Raw genomic sequence first — 20,340 nt, 5'->3', positions numbered from 1 at the left:
TCTAAGCATAGCAGGCATAGCAAGGTAGGAAACACATACATGGCTCAATCAACTCCTACACATGCTAGTGGGTTTCATCTAGTTACTGTGGCAATGAAAGGTCATGCAGAGGATAAGGGTTCAACTACCGTAGCACACAGCAGTTTGAAACATTGTTGTCTTAATGCAGTAAATGAGAGCAGAGGCGAGAACATGGGCTTGTATCGATATGATCAATGGGGCTGCTTGCCTGATGTAGTGGTAGTAGGGTACTGCCCTTCAGATGGATATTCGGGGTTATCCTCGGAGGCACAACCTACCACGAAAGACACACCAAACATAAACAACACATGACAATATGCAACAATATGATGCATGCTATGACATGGCAAAATGAATGTGTCTTGGCCTAATGCAAGCTAAAACAGAAAGGAATGAACCCATTTGAATCAAAGATTCAAATGTTAGTTCATTTAACATAGCCATGTTAGTGCATTATCTTATTTTGCTTAAACAGCAAGGTTAACTTGTTTTTTCATGCATGAAACCATTACCAATGGATAGATTGAATTTTTCTGATCAAAATTCATATATAAATCGTTTCATTTGGAGTTACAGATTAATTTCTATGATTTTTTAAAGTTTGCAACAATTTCTGGAATTCTCTATATAAAAATATATCCAGAAATTAGTTATTGCGTCAGCAGTGCGTCAGGGTGACATCAGTGGTCAACGGGGACGTCCAGGTCAACCTGACCAGTGGGTCCCATGTGTCAGCAATTATTTAAACTAACTAAATTTAGTTAAAACTAATCTGGGTTAATTAGCAGAGGGGGGCCCACTTGTCATAGACTCAGGGGAGTCAACCTGGGCCCACCCAGTCAAGGTCAACGGGTCAAACCCGCCGGTGTTAAGCCGCCGGCGAGGACAAATGCGGCGGAGGGCGTCGGGATTCCTCCTCCGGCGACCAAATGGCCGGCGGAGGGCATCTACGTGCTGCTGGTGAACTCGCGCGCCGAGTGGAGCAAGCGGTGTGTGCGGGGTGGCCGGAGATGACGCCGACGTCGAGCTAGGCGGCGGCCGGAGTTCGGGCGTGCACGGAAACGGCATTAGGAGGCACGATAGGGGGCGCGGAGGGGTGCTACGGCCTCCTGGGGTGCAGTGAGTGTGTTGGACATGGTGGTGTGGCCGGTGGTTGGCCGGAGACACATCGGCGACGAGCTCGGCGGTGGCGCGTGCGGTGAAGCTTCATGCAGTTGCTACGGTGCACGAGAAAGCAAACGGAGAGGATGGGGAGGTAGCTGAGCTCACGACGGTCATGTAGGAATGGATGGCGTGGTCGGGGATGAGCTGATGCGGTGGCGACGACGAAGAGGATCTCCGGCGATGGCGGAGTCGGGCGAGGTTGTTGTAGAGGCTGCGGGGCAAGCGAGCGCTCGGGGCTCAGCTTGCTCGAAGGAGTGGAGGGCGGCGGAGCCTCTAGACACGGTGGCTCGGCGCGGGGACGACGGAGGGCGCGACTACGGCGGTGGTGTGGCGGCAGGTGCATCGGCCATGGTGCGGGAGAGCGAGGAAGAGAGGCAGGGGGCGAGTGAGGTGTCCGCGGGGTCGGGGCGGCAACATGGAGCCTATCCAGTGTCCAGGCGCGTGAAGCGGCAAGCTGCTGGCATCGTGGCGAGCTCGCGCTCGCCGACGTCAGCTCTCTGCCTGCCTGGCGGGGACAAAGCAGCTGGCTGGCATGGGCCAGCACAGCGCTGGGCCGCCAGGTGGGCCGGCTGATGGGCTGCGGCCAGGTAAGTTCTCTCCCTCTCTTTTAATTTCTGTTTTTCTATTTTTCTATAGGTTTGTGGCTTTATTAAAAATAGCTAGGCACTTCTAAAAATCCTGAAAATAATCAGAGGCTTTGTTTAGAATATTTCCAACAGCCCACACTTATCTTCAGAATTATTTGAGCATTTAAAATTTTTACTAGCATTCAAATGCCCAGATGCAAATTACATATGATTTAATTCAGTGACCTTCAGTTGACCTAGAAAATTGTGCACCAATTTTGCCAGAGGTTCTAACCCAAGACAAAGAGAGTGAACTTTTTAGAAGGGCATTTCAGGTTCATTGAAAATATTTTTAGTAAACCTTAGTTGATTCCAGAGGGGGTGCTGGGGGTTCTGTCTTCCCCAATTCAAGTTTCTGATGAAAGGTAGACATGATGCAACATTCTAAAGCATGACTAGCTAGGATGTGACAACTCACCCCCACTCAAACGAATCTTGTCCTGAGATTTAGAATCCGCCGGTAAGAAGGTGGGGTACTCGAGTCGAAGACGATCCTCCCTTTCCCAAGTAGCTTCTTGCTCGGAATGGTGTGACCATTGAACCTTGAGAAACTTGATATTATGGCGTCGAGTGGTACGCTCAGCTTGATCAAGGATACGGACGGGATATTCCCGATATGAGAGGTTATCTTGTAGATCAAGCGTTTCGTGGTCCACTCCACGGATAGGATCCGCGAAGCAACGCCTGAGTTGAGAAACGTGGAAGACATCGTGAACTCTGGAAAGATGCGAAGGTAGTTCCAATTGGTAGGCAACTTCTCCTCGTTTGGCAAGAATGCGAAAGGGTCCAATGTAACGAGGAGCCAACTTGCCCTTGATACCGAATCGATGGGTTCCCTTTAAAGGTGTAACCCGAAGGTAAGCCTTCTCGCCAAATTCATAAGACATAGGCTTATGCTTGCGGTCATATTGACTCTTTTGGCAAGATTGGGACGTTTTCAATTTCTCACGAATAACGCGAACCTGCTCTTCTGCTTCCTAGATCATATCCGGGCCAAAGAGTTGTCTTTCCCCAGTTTCTGACCACTTAAGAGGCGTTCGACATTTTCGTCCATAGAGAACTTCAAAAGGAGCTTTGCCCAAGCTAGCTTGATAACTATTGTTATAAGCAAAGTCCGCGATTGGAAGGCATTTCTCCCAACCCATTCCAAATGAGATGACAGAAGATCGGAGCATATCTTCCAGAATTTGATCGACTCACGCTACTTGACCACTTGATTGAGCATGGAAGGCGGTGCTAAAAGAGAGACGAGTTCCCATAGCATTTTGGAAACTTTCCCAAAATCGAGAGGTGAAGAGACTCCCACTGTCTGAGTTAATTTCCAATGGGACACCATGAAGAGACACTATTCGGGAGATGTATAAATCAGCTAGCTGGCTAGCAGTGATACTCTTACGAACAGGTAGGAAATGGGCTACTTTGGAAAGACGCTCGATCACGACGAAGATGGCATTATTCCCCCTCTTGGTCCTGGGAAACCCAGTAATGAAATCCATACCGATTTTATCCCATTTCCATTCCGGAATTGCCAAAGGTTGAAGGGTGCCAGCAGGCCGTTGATGCTCTGCTTTAACACGACGACAGACGTCGCAGCTAGCAATGTATTGAGCAATTTCTCTCTTCATCCTAGTCCACCAAAACCTCTAGCGTAGGTCTTGATACATTTTGGTACTACCGGGATGAATGGTGAGAGGGGATTCATGAGCTTTCTTAAGAATCAACTGGCGTAAATGTTTTTTCTTGGGAACCACCAAGCGGTTCTCGAAGAAGACAACACCTCGCTCATCCATGGAAAAACATTTAGCAACTCCACTAGCGATGTTTTCCTTAATCCGGGATATGCCCTTATCACGTTTCTGGGTAGTTATGATTTGATCTGTAAGGTTAGGCTTCGCCACCAGGGTGGATAGGAATCCTCGAGGAACAATGTGAAGATTAAGCTTACGAAATTCCTCATGTAAAAGTGGTTGCCTTTGTTGTAACATCAGGTTGTTACAATAAGATTTACGACTTAGCGCATCAGCCATGACATTGGCTTTGCCCGGGGTGTAAGTTATTCCTAAGTCATATTCCGAGATCAATTCGACCCAACATCATTGCCTAAGATTCAAATCCGGTTGGGTGAAGATATATTTCAAACTTTGGTGATCGGTGAAGATCTCGCAATGATTACCGAGGAGGTAATGTCGCCAAGTTTTAAGTGCATGGACTACAGCTGCAAGCTCTAGATCATGTGTGGGATAATTTTCCTCATCTGGGTGTAATTACCGTGAAGCATAGGCAATTACCTGACGATCTTGCATGAGTATGCAACCTAGTCCTTGTCGCGAGGCGTCGCAATAGATAATAAAGTCCTTGGAGAAATCTGGTGGTACTAGTACGGGAGCATAGGTCAGGCGTCTTTTCAGTTCCTGAAAGCTGAACTCGCACTGTGGGGTCCACTCGAACTTTTTATCTTTCTTGAGGAGTTCAGTTAGAGCTTTAGCAACCTTGGAGAAATTCTCGACGAAGCGGCGGCAATAGCTCGCTAAGCCAAGGAAGCTCCGAACTTGCTTGACCGTCTCAGGTGGAGTCCAATCAAGGACGGCTTGAACTCGCTCGGGATTGACAGCAATACCCTTACTAGAGATTACATGGCCTAGATAGGTCACTTCTGGCAACCAAAATTCACACTTGGAGAATTTGGCATAAAGGCGATGCTCTCGAAGTTTTGTCAATACCAGCCTTAGATGTTCGGCATGTTCCTCTTCATTCTTGGAGTAGATGAGTATGTCATCGAGGTATACTATGATGAATTTATCCAAATACTCCATGAAGGCCGAGTTCATTAACCGAGAGAAGGTGGCTGGGGCATTGGTTAAACCGAAGGACATAACGGTGTACTCGTATTGGCCATAACGAGTAACAAAGGCCGTTTTGGGAATGTCCCCATTTCTGATTTTGATTTGATGGTAGCCCAACCTCAAATCCATCTTGGAAAAGACTGAGGATCCAGCGAGTTGGTCATACAGATCATTGATCCTAGGAAGCGAATACTTGTTCTTGATAGTGACCAAGTTGACAGGTCGGTAATCTACAACCATCCGATCCGTTCCATCCTTCTTTTTGACGAAGAGGACGGGGCAAGCCCAAGGAGAGGAACTAGGACGGATGAAACCCTTTTTCAAGGACTCGTCGAGTTGGTTCTTAAGCTCGGCTAGTTCTAAGGGTGCCATCTTATAGGGTCTTCTAGAAATTGGAACGGTTCCTGGAACAAGATCTATCACAAACTCGACATCCCTCTCAGGTGGAACACCTGGCAGTTCTTCTGGAAAGACATCCGGAAAGTCCCGGACTACCGGAATATCTTCAAGGTCTGGAAGGGGGTTGGCATTTAGGGAGTAAAGCTGGCTCTTGGCCATTCGAGTTAAGACATTGACTCTCTTGCCCGATGGGTGAGTAAGTTGAACGGTTCTAGTGGCACAATCAATCTTAGCATAATGAGTTGACATCCAGTCCATACCCAAGATGATGTTTATGTCCGAGGACTTGAGAGCTATTACAGATGCAAGGAAGACAAGTCTATCGACAAGAATTTCATTCCCATGGCTTACTCTAGAAGTTTGCCATTTGGAACCCGGAGTTTGAATTACCATGGAAGTGGGCATGTCACAGAATGTCGTGTTATGCAATCGAGCATAGCTCTCAGATATGAATGAATGAGATGCTCCAGTATCGAAAAGAATAGATGCCGGATGGCAATTAACAAGGAGCGTACCAAGGACGACGTTAGGATCCTCATGAGCCTCCTCGGCTGAGACATAGTTAACATGGGCACGTGCAGTGGTGACCGGCTTGGCATAGAATGTCTTTCCCGCTGGCTTACCACGACCAACGGACTTTCCAGACTGATTGGGGTTGTTGTTCTGGGGACACTCTCGACTATAGTGACCCGGCTCTCCACACTTGAAACATGTCACAACATTGGGGCGTGGAGCAGCATTAGCAGCGGGGCCACCATAGGGCTTGGATGGTGCAAACTGCTGGTTGGGACGAGGCGCCTCAAAGGATGGCCTCGGAATGAACCTGGGTGGCAGTGCCGTGCTTGGAATCCACACCCGGCGCTTCTGAGATCCAGAGCCGGATGAAGAGCCAAAATCATGAGAGTGCTTGCGTGAAGCGTCATAGTCAGACTGGCCTGTCTCAGCACTGATGGCTTTATTGACCAACTTCTGAAAGGAGGTGCACTCGTGTAGACGAAGATCGCGGCGAAGCTCAGGGCTAAGTCCCTTGCGGAACCTTGCCTGCTTCTTAGCGTCGGTGGATACCTCTTCAGGAGCATATCCTGCCAGATTCCCAAATTCACGACTATATGCATCCACAGTCAGTCTTCCTTGGGTGAAATTGCAGAACTCTTCCCTCTTGCGATCTATGAGACCTTCCGAGATGTGATGCTCACGGAAAGCCTCACTGAATTCAACCCAAGTAGTGATTTGGCCAACCGGGCGCATAGCTTCAAAATTTTCCCACCAAAGGCTAGCAGGGCCTTCAAGGTGATAGGCAGCATAAGTAACCTTATCAGCTTCAGCTACGTTGGCAGAACCTAGCTTGTGGGTGATGCTGCGAAGCCAGTCATCCGCGTCGAGGGGCTCGACGGAATAGTTAAACTTTGGTGGGTACAACTTGATGAAGTCATTGATTGACACCAAGTCATTTCGCTGATGGCGTGCAGTGTTCTGCTCAATCCGCTCCAGCAAGCGGTTAGTCTCACGCTTGTTTCTTTCCGCCTCCAGCATCACTTCGGCCAGAGAAGGCTGGGGAGGCAGATTTTCACCCCTAACTGCACTAGCTTCCCCCTACTCCGGGGCTGTCGGAGTAAATAACCATGGGTAGCCTAGCCGGCTTCCCCTGGCCCTTCTGAAACAATTACGAGCCCGTCCAGCTCTCAGGAATCCAAGACATGGGGCCGCCTTCCCCTTGCTGGCTGCCACCCAAGCCAGCTCGAAGAAGGCGGCCCAACTTTACCCCTCATGAAGAAAACCATGGGAGGCCGACTCGAAGGAGCCGGCTCCAAGATGCCGACTCCAAGAAGTCGGCCATGAGGAGGCCGACTCCAAGAAGCCGGCTCCCATAAAGCGGTCGAGACCGTACCCTCAAAGTTTGCACCCACCTAACGGTGGTGCGATGGGGCGTGGCTATAGTGAAGCCTGCCACCCCCGAATCCCGGAGCACGCCTGGCACAATGCGCCGTACGGAGTAGGCATGACCCGTCCGGCGCGGCACTGTTGCCATGTTGACCATGGTGTCACCCACGACGGGCCGCCAGCGTGGGCCACAGATGGTGGGCCCCTTCTGGCAGAAAGACGCCCGAAGGCGGCCACGCCTCCAACTAGTCGGCCCAAGACAGAGTCGGCTCCCCGCAGTCGGCTTGCCGCCTCCCTCGAAGAAGACGCCCCATTAAGGAGATAAGACGCGGTGAGGCTACAGCGATCGCCTGACGGGCGGCGTCACTGTAGCCGTGCCTACCACGACGAAGCACACGTCACCAAGATGGAGCCATAGTAACCAGCCGCCGACCAGGCCCTGGATGGTGGGGCCTACCTGTCGACCAAGGGTCCAGAAGCCGGCGGGACCCGCCAGTCGGCGGGCCCCATCAGCCGGCGCTGAAGCCGGCGAGTGCAGTCACAGACGGATGGGGCCCGTGCCCAGTCGGATTACCATTGTACCCCCGGGGGGTAGGCCTATATAAACCCCTCGGGGCACCCATGCAAAGGGTTCGACCCCCTGCTAGTTTTAGACACCACACGAGGAGAGGAAGCAGGATAGCCGTGCCCTTCTTCCTCCTCCCACCAAACAGCTCAAGGAGCATTGTGTAGCTACTTGTTCATCTAGTGATCATGCGGAGACCCCGCAGAGCAGCAGTAGGGGTGTTATCTCCACGGAGAGCCCCGAAGCTGGGTAAGATCCGCCGGCGTGCATGTCTTCGTCTTATCCCGTTTCCAGGCACCGGCGATGTCTTACTGGCTCCCACAATGATAAGCCACCCGTTGGCATATGTCGCACCTACCACCTGACATTTGGCGCCCACCGTGCGGCCAGGTGCACCGTCGTCCGGAGACCTGTTCTGGACGGGAACCCTATTCCTCCCCCGTGAGCGTAGCCAGCCTGGCACGCCCGATGGCGCTTGCCACGACGTGCTGCAAGGCGTCACCAGCATCTGCGCGGCGAGCAGCCTCGCCGATCTCCTCGACGAAACCCTCATCTCCGACGAGCTCGCCTCTGATGCGGGCACCGACCACCTCGCCAACCTTCTCGGTCAGCTCCATGTCTCCAGCGAGCCCGCTGCGGACCTGGAGTCGGTTGGCTCCATCGACCCAATGCCTGTCGACTCCGACACGGCCTCCCACGACACCTTCCCCACCGACGTCACAATCTACAACGACCCGCTCCCTCGAGCCGACGGCTGCGACGCTGCCACCACCAAAGTGATGGTTGTCGGCCACGACGGCCCGGCCGACGAGAGCGCCCACGACGCCCCGCACGCGGCGGCCCACGACTTGTTCACCCCCCTCCCGGCTAATGCCGACGACGAAGCAATGGAGGCACGCTGCCTCGCCCTCCTCGCAGAGGGACGGAGGCTGGCTTCCGTAAGACGCCTCACTGAGGCCTACCAGCGCGAAGCTGACCGCGCCGCCTTCGGCACGCCGGCCCCAGGCAGGCCAAGTCGGGCCGGCCTTATCAAGCAACGCGGCGCCGTCATCGCCGACACGCTGGGAGTTGACCGCCCGGTCTATGCCACTCGGCTCGAGAACTTGCGTGCCGCCCAGGCGGTCGTAGACGAGTTGGACGGCTTGGAGGCCGAAGACCTCCCCCACATGACCCGGCGCATCCAGCAACTGATTGACGCAGCCGCGTAGCGACATGAAGCAGACGCCCGTGCGGGAAGCCCTCCCCCGCGCCGAGATCACGGCGCAATGTCTCGGACGCCGGCTACGAGCAACACCCGCGCGCGGCGCGAGAAAGAGCCGGCTGCCAGCCGTAGCCGGACCCGAATCTCCATCGAGTGAGACGCGGACGGCCATCCCCGAGCCATGGAATGGCGGGGCAACCCACCTCCGCCTCAACCCCGTGGAGAGAGATATCCCACCCCGCCGCCAGTGGCGCACCCGACTCTCAGCGGCCGACTAGGTCGCCGCGAAGGAGTCGGCGAGAACGACGCCCGCCATCGGATCGACCGCCTGGCGCGATCCCTGGCGTTGGAAGAAGAAGACTATGTCGGCCTGCCTTGTTTCGGCCCCCGCATCCGCGACGAGCCTTTCCCCAAAGGGTTCTCGCTCCCAAGAGACACGCCCAAGTACAACGGCTCCGTGAAGCCGGAAGATTGGCTAATCGACTACTCCACGGCGGTCAGCATAGCCAACGGCAACCGACGCGTTGCCGTGAAGTACATGCCCCTCATGCTGCAAGGCACGGTGCGGACCTGGCTCAACAGCCTCAAGCCGCGCAGCATCAACAGCTGGCTAGATTTCACCGAAGCTTTCATCCGCAACTTCACCAGCACCTACAAGCGGGCTCCCAAGCCCAGACAGCTCTCCTTGTGCGTACAAGGCCCCGCCGAGTCCACTAGCGATTACCTCATGCGTTGGGCCGAGCTCCGCAATTCTTGCGAGGGGGTGCACGAGGTGCAAGCCATCGAGTACTTCACAACCGGATGTCGAGAAGGCACCCTCCTGAAGCACAAGCTCCTCTGCGACGAGTCGGCTACCCTCGATGAGCTTCTAGACATAGCGGACAAGTACGCCACTGCCCACTCCTCGATGAAGACCGAGCTTTGGGTAGACGCGTCCGGAAAGGTACTCAACCCGGCACCCAAGACGCCGGCTGGGGATTCCGGCCGACACCCCCACTCGAACGACCACAAGCGCAAGGGCCCTGCGCCGCCTCCCGCCAGTCGGCAGCTGGCCACAGTTGAGGACGCGCCGCCTGAAGAGCGTCCGGCACCCAAGAAACCCAAGGGCGGCAGGCCGGCTTGGCAGCCGGCTTTCTCCTACGAGCAAACTCTCGATGCCCCGTGTAAGTTCCACAGCGGCGCGAAGCCGTCCAACCACACAACCCGGAAGTGCCATTGGCTCACCCGAATCTCTAAAGGCGAGGGGCTCGTGCCGCCTCCGCCTGCCGGCCCGCCGCCTCCGGCCCCGCCGCCCCCGGCCGCTCGGCCTGTAGTCGGAGCCGTGCACGACGAATTCCCCGACGAGCAAGCAACCTACATCGTCTTTACCAGCCAGCCCGAAGACCGGTGCAGCAAACGCCGAGAGCACCAGGAAGTCAGCGTGGTCGCTGCCAACCCCGCTGGACACATGCATTGGTCAGAAAAGCCCATCAGCTGGAGCCGGGCCGACCATCCAGAGGTGATGCCGTCTCCCGGCTCTTATGCTTTGGTCCTGGAAGCCACCCTTGCAATGGACAGACGCGCCGCCCGCTTCTCCCGTGTGTTGATAGACGGCGGGAGCAGCATCAACATCCTGTACCGTGACACCCTGGAGAAGCTAAACGTCAAGACGAAGCAGCTCACGTCTACTCGGACAGTGTTTCATGGCATCGTACCCGGCTTATCCTGCACCCCCATTGGCAAGGTGAAGATCGATGTACTTTTTGGGGACAAGGAGCATTTCCGCCGGGAAGCGATCTGGTTTGAAGTGGTGGACCTGGAGAGCCCTTACCATGCATTGCTTGGCCGACCTGCCTTGGCCAAGTTCATGGCAGTTCCCCACTATGCATACCTCAAGATGAAGATACGAAGCACCAAAGGCGTCATCACCAAAGCCGGCGATTACAAGAAGTCCTCCGAGTGCGCGCCGGCCAGCAGCCGGCTGGCCGAGTCCCTTGTGATTGCCGAGGAAAAGAAGATGTTTGACCGAGTCGTGGCCATAGCCGGCAAGCAGTCGGCCGTGTCCCCCGACCCCAAGGAGCATGATACTCAAGGATCTTTCCAGCCGGCCAAGGAGACGAAGAGGATACCTCTTGACCCCGAGCATCCAGAGAGGTTTGCCGTCATTGGGGCAAACCTGAACAGCAAATAGGAAGGCGAGCTCGCCGATTTCCTCCGCGAGAATCGGGACATCTTTGCATGGTCCCCCAAGGACATGACGGGTGTTCCGAGGAAATTCGCCGAGCACAAACTACACATTCGAGAAGACGCAAAGCCAGTCAGACAACCCCTTCGCCGACTGTCGAAGGAGAAACGCAGGATTGTAGGGGAGGAGATAGCCCGGCTTTTGGCAGCCGGCTTCATTATGGAAGTTTTCTTTCCAGAGTGGCTCGCCAACCCGGTCCTCGTGCTAAAGAAGAACAACAAGTGGCGCATGTGCATAGACTACACAAGCCTCAACAAGGCCTTCCCCAAAGATCCCTTTGCCCTGCCAAGGATAGACCAAGTGATAGACTCCACAGCCAGATGTGAGCTGTTGAGTTTCTTGGATGCTTCCTCCGGATATCACCAGATAAAGCTGGATCCGGACGACCGCCTGAAGACCGCCTTCATCACGCCATTTGGAGCCTTCTGCTACCTGACTATGACATTCGGCTTGAGAAATGCCGGGGCCACTTTTCAGCGTTGCATGCAGAAGTGCCTCCTCAAGCAACTCGGCAGAAACGCTCACGTTTACGTGGACGACATCATGGTGAAGACGGAGAAGCGCGGCACCTTGCTGGGAGACCTCAAGGAAACGTTTGAGAACTTACGCCGGTTCCAAATCAAGCTCAACCCCGAGAAATACGTGTTCGGAGTGCCAGCCGGCCAGCTCCTAGGCTTCCTGGTCTCCGAACGCGGCATCGAATGCAACCCGGTGAAGATCAAGGCCATCGAGAGAATGGCGATCCCCACCAAGCTTCGAGACATTCAGAAGTTCACCGGGTGCTTGGCCTCCTTGAACCGCTTCATCAGCCGGCTCGGAGAGAAAGCTCTCCCCCTCTACCGCCTCATGAAGAAGAGCACTCACTTCGAGTGGAACGACCAAGCCGACCAAGCTTTCCATGAGCTAAAGAAGATGCTGGCCACGCCGCCCGTTCTAGCGGCGCCGACTAAGAAAGAGCCCATGCTCATCTACATCGCCGCAACGAGCCGGGTGGTCAGCACCGTCATCGTAGTCCAACGCCCAGAAGAAGGCCGAGCCCAGCCGGTCCAGAGGCCGGTGTATTATTTGAGCGAGGTGTTGTCCGCCTCAAAGCAGAACTACCCGCACTACCAGAAGATGTGTTACGGTGTGTACTTCACCACCAAGAAGCTGAAGCCCTACTTTCAAGAGAATCCCATCACGGTCATATGCACCGCCCCGCTGGCCGAGATCATAGGCAGCCGGGACACATCCGGCCGGGTGGCGAAATGGGCCATCGAGCTGGCCCCCTACATGATCTTCTACCAGCCCCGCACCACCATCAAGTCCCAAGCACTGGACGACTTCCTCGTCGACTGGGCCGAGACCCAGTACCTGCCGCCGGCTACCGACTCCACCCATTGGCGCATGCACTTCGACGGGTCCAAGATGCGCACCGGCTTGGGAGACGGCGTCGTCCTTACCTCTCCCAAAGGGGACAAGATCAGATACACGCTACAGATCCACTTTGCCGCCTCCAACAACGTGGCCGAGTACGAGGCGCTCATACACGGGCTCCGGCTTGCCAAAGAACTTGGCATTCGACGAATCCTATGTTATGGCGACTCGGACCTGGTGGTCCAGCAATCATCCGGCGACTGGGACGCCAAGGACGCAAATATGGCGAGCTACCGCTTCCTGGTCCAACAACTCAACGGATACTTTGAAGCATGCGAGTTCCTCCATGTACCATGAGCCGACAATGAGCCAGCCGATGCCCTGGCTCGAATAGGCTCTACTCAGCAAGCAATTCCAACCGGCGTCGCTCTGCAACGCCTCCTGAAGCCGTCCATCAAGCCGTCTCCAGAGTCCGACTCCATCTTCGTGCCGCCTGACCCTGATGCGGCCAGGTCCGGCTCGAAGAACCAAGCAGGCGACCCCAAGACTCCTGCAGCCGGCCCGGGGACTTCGGCAACTAGCTCGGGGACTGCCACACCCGGCTCGGGGACTTCGGTAACCGGCTCGGGGACTGCCGCACCCGGCTCAGGGACTATGGTAGCCGGCCTGGGGACTGCACTAGCACAACAGCTGGCGGCCGACTCCCGCATTTCACCACCCAGCCCGCCCACCCTGGTGGTAGTAGCCACATTGGCAATAGAAGAAGTCGCGGCTCCGTCATGGGCTCAGTCCATCCTCAACTTCCTAGTAAACCAAGACCTGCCGGCTGATGAAACAGAAGCAAGACAAGTCCAACGTCGAGCCGGAGCATACACAATTGTCAACAGAGAACTAGTCAAGCGCAGTGTCATTGGAATCCTCCAACGGTGCGTCGAGCAAGAGAAGGGCATTGCAATCCTCGGAGACATTCACCAAGGAGAATGCGGCCACCATGCGGCCTCAAGATCACTTGTCACCAAAGCCTTCCGCCATGGTTTCTTCTGGCCGACCGCTTTGGATGACGCCAAAGAATTAGTTAAACATTGCAAGGGGTGCCAACTCTTCAGCTCCAAGCAACACATGTCGGCTTCGGCACTCAAGACCATTCCCATCACTTGGCCCTTCGCCGTTTGGGGACTGGACATGGTGGGCCCATTCAAGATGGCGCGCGGCGGCATGACGCATTTTCTCGTCGCCTGGACAAATTCACCAAGTCGATTGAGGCGAAGCCGATCAAGAAGCTGAATGGGCTGACTGCTGTGACGTTCATCGCAGACATAACAACTCGGTACGGCGTGCCACACAGCATCATCACCGACAGTGGCACGAATTTCGCCAAAGGAGCCTTGGCACGTTTCTGTGCTGCCCAAGGTATCCGACTGGACTTAGCATCCGTCGCCCACCCGTAGTCAAACGGCCAGGTCGAGCGAGCCAACGGCCTCATCCTCTCCAGCATCAAGCCCAGACTGGTCGTACCTCTGGAGCGCTCAGCCGGCTGTTGGCTCGATGAGCTGCCGGCTGTCCTCTGGAGTCTGCGCACTACACCAAACAAGTCAACCGGCTTCACCCCTTTCTTCCTTGTGTATGGTGCCGAGGCGGTCATCCCAACTGACACCGAGTTCGACTCGCCTCGAGTAACCATGTACACGGAAGCGGAGGCCAAGGAAGCACGAGAAGATGGCGTCGACCTGCTGGAAGAAAGCCGGCTGTTAGCCCTCAGCCGGTCTGCCATCTACCAGCAGGGTTTGCGCCGCTACCACAGCCGGAAGGTCAGGCCAAGATCTTTCCAAGAGGGCGATCTTGTGCTCCGGCTGATCCAATGAACAGCCGGCCAGCACAAACTCTCGGCCCCTTGGGAAGGCCCCTTCGTCATCAGCAGAGCTCTAGGCAACGACTCCTACTACCTGATCGATGCACAGAAGCCAAAGGCACGCAAGAGAGACGACTGCGGCAAGGAGTCGGAACGACCATGGAACGCCAACCTCCTTCGAAGATTTTACAGTTGAAATGCAGTATGTATCATGCTAACTTTTGTATTAAGTACGAGACAATAGACCCCCCGAGGAGGGCTCGGGGACTGCCATCCCTTATTTATGAATGAAAAGTATCATGCTTATGACCTGGTCATTTCATTTACTTGTTCCGTCCGGCACCGAGTTCGACTAGTCGGCTAGGGGACTGGCCGACTGGAGTTATATTAGAAGTCCTACCCGCAGTTAGACAAGTAGTGTGCCGGCTCCCAAGCCTTCTCTTGGCAAAAGTCGTAGTTCGAAGAACCGGCTGTCCTGCTGGCAAGAGTTAAAGGCAGGAGTGGGCACCCACACGAAAAACGGCTAGGGACTAACGGACTAATATAACAAAAGCCGGTTTTTTCTCCCACCGCCGACTGGCTACCAGAGTAGCCGGCCGGCCGGTTTCCATTCACTTCACTTGAATCCAAGAAAGCTCAAGTACTTGCCTCCCCAAAGAGGGAAGGCGGCAAAGGAAAAGGCCTAAGGACAAAAAGCATACGCGAATGGAAACCAAACATGCACATAACAATATTTACATAAAAGACCTCCGAGAGGCCAGCATTCAACATAGTTTGGATACACCCCCAGTGGTGGAACTGCGAAAACTTAATGAAGATTGCTCAAAAGACAACAAACAGGAAAGATAAAGACGGCAGGTCAAGCTGGCGGAGCGGCCGACGAGCCGGACTTGTTGGCGGAGATGGTCGTGCCGGCTAAAGGAGCGGCCAGCTGGCGAATTTCGGCTTGGTCACCGCCTCCTGTAGAGGGCGCGCTTCCACGCGCCTCGTTGCTGGAGGCACGGTCGGCCTGAGGTCGGCCGGTTGTTCCACCAGCCGGCTCGACGTCTTCGTCGTCCTCCTCTTCGTCATCCTCGCCCTCGTCGCTGGAGGCAATCTCCTCCGCCGAGTCCTCGCCCACCGCCGGGTTCAGCCCGAACCACTCCTCCGGCTGAGCAACACCATCATCATCGATTTCGGGTGCGAAAACGCTGATGTCGGTGCACTCGGCGATCGTCGAAGCCCGCTGGGCGATAGCCGGCCTCACCTCCTCCAACTCCGTGTCGGCCTCCATCTGCCAAGTGCGCAGCTGGTCCAGGCTCAGCCCTGGGTACCAAGCCCGAACAAACTCCAATGCCCGCCCGGCTCCGAGGCGGGCCGCCGACGCCTTCCAAGCCTCAAAGCGACCAACTGCGACCTCCAGCCAGTCGGCAATTCGGCTTGGGGTGCGGGGGATCGTCTCGCCGGGCCAGAGGGCGGCCAACACTTGCGCCCCGGCACGTTGGAGCCGGCGAAGCATCCGATGAGCCGGCTGCAACCGCGCCTGGACAGCCAAGAGCTGCTCCTCAAGTGTCCGGTTCGCATCCGGCGCGATGTTGTCCCCCGCCTGACGGCGCGCCTCGCGATGGGCCTCAATGCTCTGGGCGGCGAAGGTGGAGTAGCCGGGGAAGTAGTCTGCACCAAAAAACAAGCAGTAGCTCAAGTTAAGACAAAAACCTAGGCGGCAAGGGGCAGGAGAGGGGCGAGGAAGGCGGCTTACCGTCGATCAAATCCTCGATCTGGCCGAAGCCTTCATCCAGGCCCGCCGGGTCTCAGCCCAGCTCGCCGCCTCGGTCTCATACGCTGCCTTCAGGGCGGCTTCGCTATCCTGCGCCGCCTGCAGGGCCGCCCTGTGGCTCTTCTCCTGGTCGGCCAGCTTCTTGGCCAGGCGATCACGCTCCTGGACCAAGGCAGCGTACTCGGCGTCCTTGGTATGAAGGGCGGCCTTCGCTTCGCCGAGCTCCTTCCTCAAGTCGGCGTTGGCCCCTGAAGACAAAGAAAAAGAAAAACCAATAAGGAAAGAGTCGTCAAGAAAGATCCGACCCGACTGTGCAGCAGTCGGCCCGAATCTCGGGGACTACACCCAGTGGGTGCGCTGACGCGCCCCCACAGGAGACAGACAAGATCGAGTACTTACTTCGGCTGTCGGCCAGGTCGTCGGTCCTCCGGCTCAACTCCCGAGCCTGCGAGTTGAAGGCGGCAGCACGGAGGTTGTGATATTCCTAAAAGTTCAGACAAAAAGCAAAGTAAGGTAGCCGTTGAGAAAGATCCGACCCGACTGCGCAGCAGTCGGCCCGAATCTCGGTGACTACACCCGGTGGGTGCGCTGACGCGCCCCCACGGAAGAAATCAAGAAATCAAAAGCGGCCAAGAATGAAAGACTTACCCGGATGGTGGCTCGCGTCGATAGGAACTCCTGGGTGAACTATTGCAGCAGGGCGGCCTGAGCTTGCAGCCGGCTCCGGATCCCTTGAGCCGCCACGTTCAGCTTGCCAGTCCCTCCGCTGGGAGTCCACTCGGACGTGGCAGTGCTGGCCGCCTCCAGATCTTCTGCCGACCGGCCTGCGCCCGTGACTCGGCGCAACTCCGGCGGAGCAGCGCCTCCCCCCGCGCGCTGGCCCGTCACTGGCTGTACCTCGAGGTCGGCTCTGTTCTCCGGCTCACCCCCGGTCGGCCCCTCTGGCGCCGCTAACGATTGGCCGCCTTGGCCCCCTCCGGTTGGCGCTGCTGGCGGCGCTCTCCTCGCAAAGTTCACGGGGTCTTCCCCCCTCTCCATTAGCGGCGGGTCTTGGACGATCTCCTCCGCCAAGGGCAATGGGGTGTCGGGGGCCATGGCTCGGAGGGGAATGGCGAGCAGCGGAGGCTGGTTGCGCGAACCTTCCGCCTCCCACTCCGTGGTCGCCGCCTCCGTCTGGGCCTTGGCTGCCATGTCGGCCTGCTCCCTCGCCGCCTGGGCGGCCGCCTTCTCTGCCGCCTCGCGCTCCTCCCGCGCTTCACGGGCGTTCCACTCTGTGGCCTCCCTGAGGTCGGCGCGGGGGTCCACGCGGCGGGAGCTTGAAGAACCTCCAGCCGGCCCAACTACGGAGCCGCCCGGACCACGCTCAAGGGAAAGCGGCGCCCTGTCCAGCAAGCAGAAGAAATTAAGAAGAATGCTTGAACAAGAAGAGAATGATGAAGAGCATGCGGCAAGGCAATTGAAGACTTACGCTGAGACCGCCTGAGGCTGCTTCACCACCTTGCGGAAACGGGCCGCTTTCGTAGCCGCCTCGTCTCGCTTGGTCGCCGCGGTGGAGGCTTTGGACTTCTTCGGCCGACTGCCAAAGAGGCCCGAAGCGGCCCGGCGCTTCTGTGCGCCGCCGCCGGTAGCCGGCGCGACAGACGAGCCCGCACCCTGATGGTCGGCCGCCGGCTGGCAACACGGGGCGACTTCGGCTTCGAAATCATCCGGCCAGTCCTCGAAGCTGGCGGTGAGCCTTGTGCCCCCAGGCTCGGCGTCGTCCCCCACGATGGCGTCTTCCATGGCGGCCGCCCCCAAGTCCGGATCGTCGACGTCGTCCGCCGTGCGGTCGAGGGCATACTGGCGTTCTATCCCCGCTGTCCCGGTCGTCGGCGGGAGAAGGGGGTTCTGCTAAGAAGGACCGACTGATTAGAAGCCGGCCATCATGAAGCCGGCTACCAATGAAAAGAAGTAAGAAAAGAAAACTTACCACGGGCGGAGGGTTGGCGCGAGAATACGGCGTCTTGCCGTATCGCCAGTCTTCGGCAAGCTTGCAATTTGAGATGTAGTTTACCATATACGATACCTCCACATGAGGCATCTCCCTGGTGCTCAGCCGGCTTGGGTCGAAGCGGCTGCTCATCTGGCACATCATGTGGGGCCGGCTCTGGAGAGGAGATATCCGGCGCTCCACGACGGCGGCCACCAAGTCGGCCCCGTTCAGGCCCTCCGACTGGATCATCACCCGAAGCCGGGAGACGGCGGCGTTCCCGGCCTGAGACAGTGACCGGGACCAGAAACTCCACGAGGGTTGCCTCCCAGCCAGCGGGTCGGCTACGTAAGCCGGCAGGTTGACGTGGTCTCCTTGCTCGGCGACGTTCTTCACGTAGAAATATGATTTCTGCCAGATCTTCACCGACTGGATCAGGGGGATGGGCAGGAACTGGTTGTTCTCGCTCGCCCTCCTCATGGTGATGAAGGCCCCGCAGGGGGCGGGCACGCCCACGACGACATTGTCGAGTTTGCTCTGGAAGAACTCTCCGCAGAGCTCAAGCGTGAGCAGCCCCAAGAAGCCTTCGGAGAGGGAGACGAAGGCCGACAGCAGCATCACCGCATTGGGCGTGAGGTGATGCGGCTGGAGGTTGTAGAACTCGAGGAAGGAGCACAGAAATCCGCTCGCCGGAAGGCCGAAGCTGCACAGGAAGTGCAAGCGGAAGAAGACCCGCTCGCCCTCCTCCAGCGCCGACGAGATCTCCGTCTTCGGCGCCAGACGGACCCGCACGAGGTTGGCGTCAGGCAGGCGCCGAGTCTGCGGGAGGAACTCCACGTGATCCTCATGGACGTTGGAGCAGTCCCACGAGCTTGACAGTGCCATGGGAGCGAGGCGATGTGGAGGCGCGGCGGCGCTGAGACGGGAGGCTCCGGCGGCAACGAGAGGAAGAAGCAAGGACGAGAGGGGGCGGAGCGAGAGAGAGCGTGCGAACCTCTGTCGCTCCCCCTCCTCCCCCTACTTATAGGCCCGCGTGGCGGAACCGAGGAGGCGCGGCGTGGGGAGGCGTGAGGATCGATCGTGCCCACTCCCCCACGTCCCGCGATTACTGTGCCATGATGGTGGAATAAAACCGCCACGGGAAGGCGAGCGGCCCATGTGGGCCACGGAAGATCCGCGCCCGGACCGAGGCCTGCGAGTGGCGGGCCCGGGCCTGCGGCGACGTCCCGTCACGCGCGTGCGTTGGCAGGATTTCCTCGCCACGTGGTCCGCGTCCCCGCCTGCGAGAACCGGAGCTCTCTGAAGTCGGCGTGCACAAGCAAAGCCGGCTCTTCAGGATAGGAAGCTGACCAAGCTTCTCGTCCATCTGTCCGCCTCGAGGCTCGATCAGCTTCGGGGACTACTGTCGGAGTAAATAGCCATGGGTAGCCTAGCCGGCTTCCCCTGGCCCTTCTAAAAAAATTACGAGCCCGTCCAGCTCTCAGGAATCCAAGACATGGGGCCGCCTTCCCCTTGCTGGCTGCCACCCAGGCCAGCTCGAAGAAGGCAGCCCAACTTTACCCCTCATGAAGAAAACCATGGGAGGCCGACTCGAAGGAGCCGGCTCCAAGATGCCGACTCCAAGAAGCCGGCCATGAGGAGGCCGACTCCAAGAAGCCGGCTCCCATAAAGCGGTCGAGACCGTACCCTCAAAGTTTGCACCCACCTAACGGTGGTGTGATGGGGCGTGGCTACAGTGAAGCCTGCCACCCCCGAATCCCGGAGCACGCCTGGCACAGTGCGCCGTACGGAGTAGGCATGACCTGTCCGGCGCGGCACTGTTGCCATGTTGACCATGGTGTCACCCACGACGGGCCGCCAGCGTGGCCCACAAATGGTGGGCCCCTTCGGGCAGAAATACGCCCGAAGGCGGCCACGCCTCCAACCAGTCGGCCCAAGACAGAGCCGGCTCCCCGCAGTCGGCTTGCCGCCTCCCTCGAAGAAGACGCCCCATTAAGGAGACAAGACGCGGTGAGGCTACAGCGATCGCCTGACGGGCGGCGGCACTGTAGCCGCGCCTACCACAACGAAGCGCACATCACCAAGATGGAGCCATAGTAACCAGCCGCCGACCAGGCCCTGGACGGTGGGGCCTGCCTGTCGACCAAGGGGCCGGCAGCCGGCAGGACCCACCAGTCGGCGGGCCCCATCAGCCGGCGCTGAAGCCGGCGAGTGCAGTCACAGACGGCTGGGCCCCGCGCCTAGTCGGATTACCATTGTACCCCCGGGGGGTAGGCCTATATAAACCCCCCGGGGCACCCATGCAAAGGGTTCAACCCCCTGCTAGTTTTAGACACCACACGAGGAGAGGAAGCAGGCTAGCTGTGCCCTTCTTCCTCCTCCCACCAAACAGCTCAAGGAGCATTGTGTAGCTACTTGTTCATCTAGTGATCATGCGGAGACCCCGCAAAGCAGTAGTAGGGGTGTTATCTCCACGGAGAGCCCCG

The sequence above is a fragment of the Triticum aestivum genome, chromosome 5A (genome assembly GCF_018294505.1).
Source record: "Triticum aestivum cultivar Chinese Spring chromosome 5A, IWGSC CS RefSeq v2.1, whole genome shotgun sequence".
NCBI classification, from domain to species: Eukaryota; Viridiplantae; Streptophyta; class Magnoliopsida; order Poales; family Poaceae; genus Triticum; species Triticum aestivum.
This window is presented reverse-complemented; position numbering follows the sequence as displayed.